This window comes from Sinohyriopsis cumingii, chromosome 10 (genome assembly GCF_028554795.1).
Source record: "Sinohyriopsis cumingii isolate HCF-2022 chromosome 10, ASM2855479v2, whole genome shotgun sequence".
Lineage (NCBI taxonomy): Eukaryota > Metazoa > Mollusca > Bivalvia > Unionida > Unionidae > Sinohyriopsis > Sinohyriopsis cumingii.
Window position 1 is genome coordinate 76,277,730 of NC_142970.1, and position 7,921 is coordinate 76,285,650.

Below are 7,921 nucleotides of genomic sequence, written 5' to 3' on the forward strand. Positions count from 1 at the left end.
TAAAGAGTAATGGATGTTGGGACATCTTAATAGTAGTAAATAGTGAAGGCTATTGGGACATCTTGATATTAGTAAATAGTAAAAGCTATAGGAACATATTAAGATTAGTAAATAGGGATGGTTATTGGGGAATCTTGATATTAGTAAATAGGGATGGTTATTGGGACGTCTTGATATTAGTATAGAGTAAAGGCTGTTGGGACATCTTGATAGTAGTAAATAGTAAAAGCTGCTGGAACATCTTGATTTTAGTAAATCGTGAAGACTAATAGGACATCTTGATATTATTAAATAGTAAAAGCTATTGAACATCTTGATATTAGTAAATAGTAAAAGCTATTGAACATCTTGATATTAGTAAAGAGTAAAGGCTGTTGAGACATGATATTGGTAAAGAGTAAAGGCTGTTGAGACATATTGATGTTACTAAATAGTAAAACATATTAACATATCGTAATATTTGTAGGAAATGAGAGCTATTGGTACAGCTTGATATTAGTGATTAAATGCTTCCTGCTAAGGTCACTAGCGGACGATCTTCTGCCTTAGTGACCTCAAATTTGGACAACGAGACAGTTTCTCCCATATGTGACCAGCAAAGCTGGTGGTTTTGAACAAGGCACACTGAGACAAAAGTGTGTGTGTGTGTGTATGTGTGTGTCTGTGTGTGTCTGTCTGTGTGTCTGTGTGTGATTATGATTTGTATCGTAGCTTTAACACAAATCATATCGTTACGATGTCTGTATTGAGACAGATTATAGTGATATCTAGCACTGGGGCATCATGCCGCAGACATGCAGCATGATGTCACACCGAGTCACACTATCTTTACACCAGGTCGACCAGTCCTTACACTAACATCTGAATGTTGAGCGTCTAGCGAGGCATTTGTTTGTAACATTTTTATAAGTCTATGGTATGACTCGACCGGGGTTCGAATCGGCGACCTCCCGTTTCCGAAGTTTACGCGTTAACCACTTATACCACCGCAGGGGTCCAATTAAGTTAAAAAATACAAATATAGACACTAGCTGAAAGTCTGATTTACGTTCAGTTTATTTGTTTATGTTTTGTACTAGTTTCTCTTGATTCACTAAATTTATTTCAGCATCCAAACACTATATAAAATCTACAGTAAGTCTGCTAGCTTACCACAGATGTGGCTGCTGATACATCATATGGGATCTATCTATAGTAACGGCTGTTAGTACATAGTAAATAGTAAAAGCTGTTGGTACATAGTAAATAGTAAAGGCTGTTGGTACAGAGTAAATAGTAAAGGCTGTTGGTACATAGTAAATAGTAAAGGCTGTTAGTACATAGTAAATAGTAAAGGTTGTTGGTACATAGTAAATAGTAAATAGTAAATGCTGGTGGTACATAGTAAAAAGTAAAGGCTGTTGGTACATAGTAAATAGTAAAGGTTGTTGGTACATAGTAAATAGTAAATAGTAAAGGCTGTTGGTACATAGTAAATAGTAAAGGTTGTTGGTACATAGTAAATAGTAAATGTTGTTGGTATATAGTAAATAGTAAAGGCTGTTGGTACATAGTAAATAGTAAATGCTGTTGGTACATAGTAAATAGTAAAGGCTGTTGGTACATAGTAAATAGTAAAGGTTGTTGGTACATAGTAAATAGTAAAGGCTGTTGGTACATAGTAAATAGTAAAGGCTGTTGAGACACCTTGATATTAGTGAATAGTCAATGTTGTTGAGACACCTTGATATTAGTGAAAAGCAATGACTGTTGGGACACCATAATACTGGTAAATAGCCAGCGTTGTTTGGACTCTTGATATAACAAGTACAGTAAAGAATAGTAAAGGCTGTTGGGATACCTTGATATTAATGAATAATAAAGGCTGTTGGGACACCTTGATATTAATGAATAGTAAAGTCTGTTGGGACACCTTGATATTAATGAATAGTAAAGTCTGTTTGGACATCTTGATATTAATGAATAGCAAATTATGTTGGGACACCTTGATATTAATGAATAGTAAAATAAGTTGGGACACCGTGATATTAGTGAATAAGCAAAGTCTGTTGGGACATCTGATATTATTGAAAATGATAATACTAACACTCACGGTATGTTTGTATCAGTTAAAACGAAAATGTATTATCCTTACATGGGTCAGCTTCCACGAACTTTACTCAAGATTTTCAGTAATACATTTTTTTCTTCTTATCCAGACAAGGAAATCTTATCGAAATTTCGATTTGGCAGAATCATCTACGGTGGCTCAGTGGTTAGAATGCCTGATTCGCGACCGTAAGAGGGAAGGTTCGAATCCTTTGATATGATCAGTCATTTCCGGTTAGCTTGTTTTGTACTTGGATAAAGCATCTCACCCCAACTACCTCTGCATCAAATAGCTTGCGTGTGTTGATGTGTCTAAAAACCGAAAACCAAGTAGTTTCTGACGTATGGGGTGGAGATTATAATTATTACGGTTTTTATGGGGGTTTGGAGGGGGGAGTCTGGAAGAAGACATATCATTTGCACGAAGTGAATATGAAATATTCGTCATGTGACCCAATATAATCATTGAGTCTTTTTGTTCATTTTTATTATTTTCCTGTATTGATAATTTCACAGTGACGTCAGTACTAGCGTTCAACCAATCAAACACCGCTATCTGACACACTCGAATAAGTGATTGACTCGGTTTTTATCCTTTTAGATCTTTGTCTATGATAGCGAAGAAAATCCTTCTAGCCTGCTATGTTTGTTTTAAACCTAAATATTTATAACCAATAACATGTTAAAATGTCTTCCAAAGATTTTCCCGTATTCGTTTTGAGAAATTATGCAATGACGAAATTAAACTCTTTTAAGGCAAGATGACGGATAAGACTTGAGTAAACTAATATGTTTTCATTTACTGGATACTGGCGTCAAGTCTGTTGTAGTTTGCACAAGGCTACTATTGTTACTTACAGGTTAAGTGTCAGTCATTCATTAGTATAAAATAATATACTAATGTTTGACCGACAGTTAAATTGTAAGCAACAATACGAGCCCCTGTGTTAATCCGTATGTCGAACATTACCCGTTCTGACTTTAGTTTTATTGCCAGAAATAAAGTCAACAATAAATTCAACTCCGACATACGTCCCTAATCAGGGTCGTGTAGGTAGACTGTAAACTTTACAAGATCCAGTCTGTAAAATGCGTAGACCCAAATTTATCTGCTTATCGGTAACTATAATAATTTCAAGCGAATAGCTAGGAACATTGGTTCAGAAACTTGCTTGGGCGGTGACCCAGACTAGTTTAGTGGTGTCATCCTCACCACCCATCAAATGCACACAAAACAAAAAACACCTAGGTAAGAAATTTCAAATTATTAAGGTTGAACTGGCGACCGGCTCAACAGAGCATGCGACCCAGTTTGTTGGGTCGCAACCCTGGTTTTAGAACCACAAACTTGGACCTTTAACTGTATCGACTTGACCTCGTTAAATATATCTCCGGAAAGATCTACTTTGTATATATCCTAATTTACAGGATCCTGTTTTATATTTAGGTTATTGTGTAGTGTTTCAATATTGTTTACAACGTGGATTAGAAGCACTCAGTAATCAGGTTCAGGTCACTAATTCTATAGCTTTAATCCTCTAGACCGGCATATTGCATTGTGAATTTAGTTTAAAATTATCAGATGTACATAAATGGATATGGACAAGGAGAACACGGAGCGTCCAGTTTGTCACAGGGGTGGCGCTGTTTGAGAGTAGGGTATGATTTTTTTGGGGCACATAAGAGCAGGTTACGAACATGTTCGTTCATAACTGGGATAAAGACGGTTCTGATATTCTGCGTGACGGCGCTGGTTGAATGGGTTAAGTATGTCACAGAATACTATCTGCAGTACCACCCTGACACCCCTCCAGTAAATATTGACTATCAAATAAGTTTGAAGATTGCTGGGCAATAATGTAGGTAGATAGTTATTTTTTGTAAATAGATAACTAGTACAGTTTATATTATTCGATTTTTAGGTCCACTGTTCTTTGTACACCCATCTACATCCGCCTTAATAGTTATTAATTTCCACGTATGTGTTTATCTGTGTATATGTTTAAGAACTATGTTCCTTGGAGTGGTCGTCCCTCTGACCTTTGCATGTGGATTCTACTCAATTTTCCTCCCCGTGTTTAAAATGACATTTTTTTAAAAAATAAACCATTTATAGGTCTAAATTGTCTAATACTCAGGGCCGTAGAGAGCGATCACGGGCCTTGGGGTAAGAAAAACCCGGGTCTCTCCTAGTTCTTGTTCAAATAAAGTTTTTCTTTCATAAAATTAAAAAGTGTTGTTCAGTCCGAGCCCACTTATATGCCCAGTTGCCCCCCCCCCTCCCGTTTTTGTTGCTGTTGGCCCTGCTAATACTTAGCCTGATATAGCTTTAATAATTATACACAGATAAAGGACGGTTTATATACAGTTTTCAGGGTGTATTTGCAGATATAAAAGGGCCCCATTATCTAAAGTGACCCGGCCCACACACCCCGCCCCCAAGGCTAAACTGGATCCTGTGCCAGAGCTGGCAAAACGTTTGTTTGTTTGTTTTAGTTTTGTTCTTGTTTTTGTGGGAGGGGTGCTTTAATTCCTTATATGGTGGCGCTCACCAGATAATATGTACTTTTGAGAGAGTGACGTATGTAAGGTGAAGTAGTTCACATTTAAAACATGCACAGTGGAGAGAATGTTTGCATACCTCTATGCTACATTAATGTAATGTGGATGATATTTCTTTTGGATATTGTACTTTTGGAAATTTTACATGATTTAAGCACACTGCTAACTGAAATGACTGCTCCCTTGTGTTAAAAAATCAGTCTGAATTAGTCTAAAGTACACTATACATAGCAGCTATTAAAATAGGGAAAATGAATTTTGCCAGACTAGACAATACCAGCTTCTGAAAGTGCAATGAATGAATTACCAAATATATAAAATGTAAAAAAAGTTATCGGCTCTTTTTTATACAATTTACCTCTGAAGTTCAGGAAGTGAAAATGACCAAGTAGAGCTAGCACTTTTTTGAAAGATGCACATTTGAAGTAAGGCCAAGCTGTATACTCTATAACCCATAGTACACACATCAATCATACACCAAAATAAAGGGAATTAAAGGTTCTTTGCATTATACCTAAGATATACAAGGTCTTTTTTAAATAGCCAGTATAACCAGTGAGGAAAGCTGGGGACATTCTTTTTCTTTAAAATCCTAACCTATGCAAAATGCGAAACTGTATAGCGCCACCTATATATATATATATATATATATATATATATATATATATATATATATATATATATATATATATATATATATATATATATGACTGACTTTATTTCCTCTTCAAAAGAGATTACATCAGATTAAACAAATTCAGGATAATACAATATTATAAAATAGAACAGAAAATTTACAAAAATACAATAGTAATACTGTGTCAGTTACCGTATTGACAAAACGAAATATCTCAATACCTGCAATTATGCAAATCTGCAATCATTTGGCTGAGCATGGCACTGATCTTTTAACAGTTGCTTGATGATGATAATATTTCGAAAAGTTAATACGTCTATAGTGTTATGTGCTTAACATTAAGTTCGAGATAGCAACGAAAATGAAATGAAAAACTTATAACAGTGTAATTCTATATGTAGTTTTTTTCTTCATATGACGCATGTATTTATGCATATATATACTTGTTTGCGCATATGCGTGCGTGCATGCATTTATCTATGACTGTCTAAATGACGTAATTACCTCTTCAGCAAAGATTATATCAGGTTACGAAGATACATATTATACATATCCTAAGATTATGAGACACATTATAGACGAGAACGCAAGCATGATATATATATACATCGTCAACTAATGCATTTACAAAATGAGATATATAAATACAGAAAACCATATAGAAATCTCTAGGAAATATACATAAACAAATACATAAACACACACACACACACAGAGCTGTCATACAACAAAATTTGCGGATTTGACAAGAAGACTTTGGCCTTTAATTGTTTATTTTTAATGTTAATTTACTACTTACTTTTTATATCATGTTAGAACATGTTAGTTGATAGTAGGGCACACATTTTATTGTAGAATGAAGCTATGCTGTTTGCGGTCACCAACATGAGTCTATCTGATACATCATCGTCAATAGAGGACATGCAGTCAACCCTGCTTCCAAGAAGTGTCTCCAACAATATATCTTCTTCTTGATTGAATAAGTTAACCCCGTCTCTCACTTCTAAAAAGTCAATCACTCTCTCAAAGAAAACGTTTCGTTCGTCAAGCAGCATTTCGCAACCTAAAATAAGATGTTTCGCTCTGTCGTCAGTCTCTTTTCCACAGAGTTTGCATACCATAACTTTACCAACAGGCATGATATATAGTTTCATTACTTCAGAGAGAGGCCATTACATGGATGGAAATTTACGCCCAAGAAACCATATACCACTTGGTTTTAAGTCCAAATGAATGTTTCTGAAGTGAATTAAATGACCCCTTAGTTCCATATTTGCTATCCAGGTAGTTTCTTCATGGTTTTGAATAATATCAATAATATGTCGATTCCAGAAGAGTTTTTCTTCTGTTTGTACTCTTGCTGCATAGTCTAAAAGAACACTTCCCATGCCATATTTCTTAGTTATTCTGTTAATATCTGGTATAAATCCCGTCTGTTTTAGCGTGTTGTTCAGATACTGGCATAAGCGCATAATGAAAATCTTTTTCCAGATAAAAGTCCCATCGCCCTTACACAGTCGGTTGAAAAAGAGCAGTTTCATCCTATCTATGTATGCTTCCATTGACCAGAGTCCTAAGGTACTACTCGTTGCCTCCGTAGGCGAATATTTATCGAAAGCTTGCATACGTCGCGCTGCATATCTCTGGCATAACTCAAGTTCTTCTATATTTGAGTTTGTGATACCTGACCATAGTTCACATCCATATAGGACCGAGGGTAGAATAATTCTTTTCCAAATCTTCAGACTTGTTAGAGGGTTCATTCCTCCATCTCTGATACCAATAAAATATAAAGAGTTTAACAAGTGTTTGTCTTTATCGCATGCTTCTTTTATCGCGTCGTTTGGTATTAAGTTGTATTTTAGAGGTATGCCGGCATACTTCTTACTTTTGACTGGCGGAATTGGAGATTTGTCGAGCATAAAAGAAGGTATACCAGTCGTTCTTTTGTTAGTAAACAAGATGGTGCGACTTTTATCTGCATTATATCTTAATCTCCACCTTTTCGCATAGTCGGAAATTGTATCAAGCAGCTGTTGCATTGAATGATGCGAGTTAGACATTACAGTTGTGTCATCTGCTAATAAGACACAAGGCAGGTGGAGATCGACAAGATTTAGACCTCGCAAAGTGTGATCTAATTCCGTGATCAAATCATCTATCATTACAAGAAAGAACCAGGCAGACAAGATACGGCCCTGTCCTACACCCTGCCTAATATCGAAGCGTTTGGACAGCTTGCCCGCAAATAAAACAGAGCTTGCTACTCTCTCAAACGAGTCTTTCGTAATGCGCCAGGTCTTCCCTTTGATGCCAAGTCTGTACAACTTGTAGAATAACCCGTTGTGCCAAACTGTGTTGAAGGCTTTAGCATTATCAAGAAATGTAGCATAGACAGGAGTATTTTTGTGCAAATAGTAGCATATAGATTCTTTAATACAGAACGCTGCAGTGATACTACCGCAATTATTTCTAAAACCCTGTTGCAATGGATTTGGAAAAGAAATCTGCTTAGAAACTATAAGTAGTCTACTATATATAATTTGTTCTAGAACTTTCTGAAGCACTGGAATTATAGTTATATCGCGGTAATTATTCATATCTAATTTGTTATTTCCTCCTCCTTTGAATATT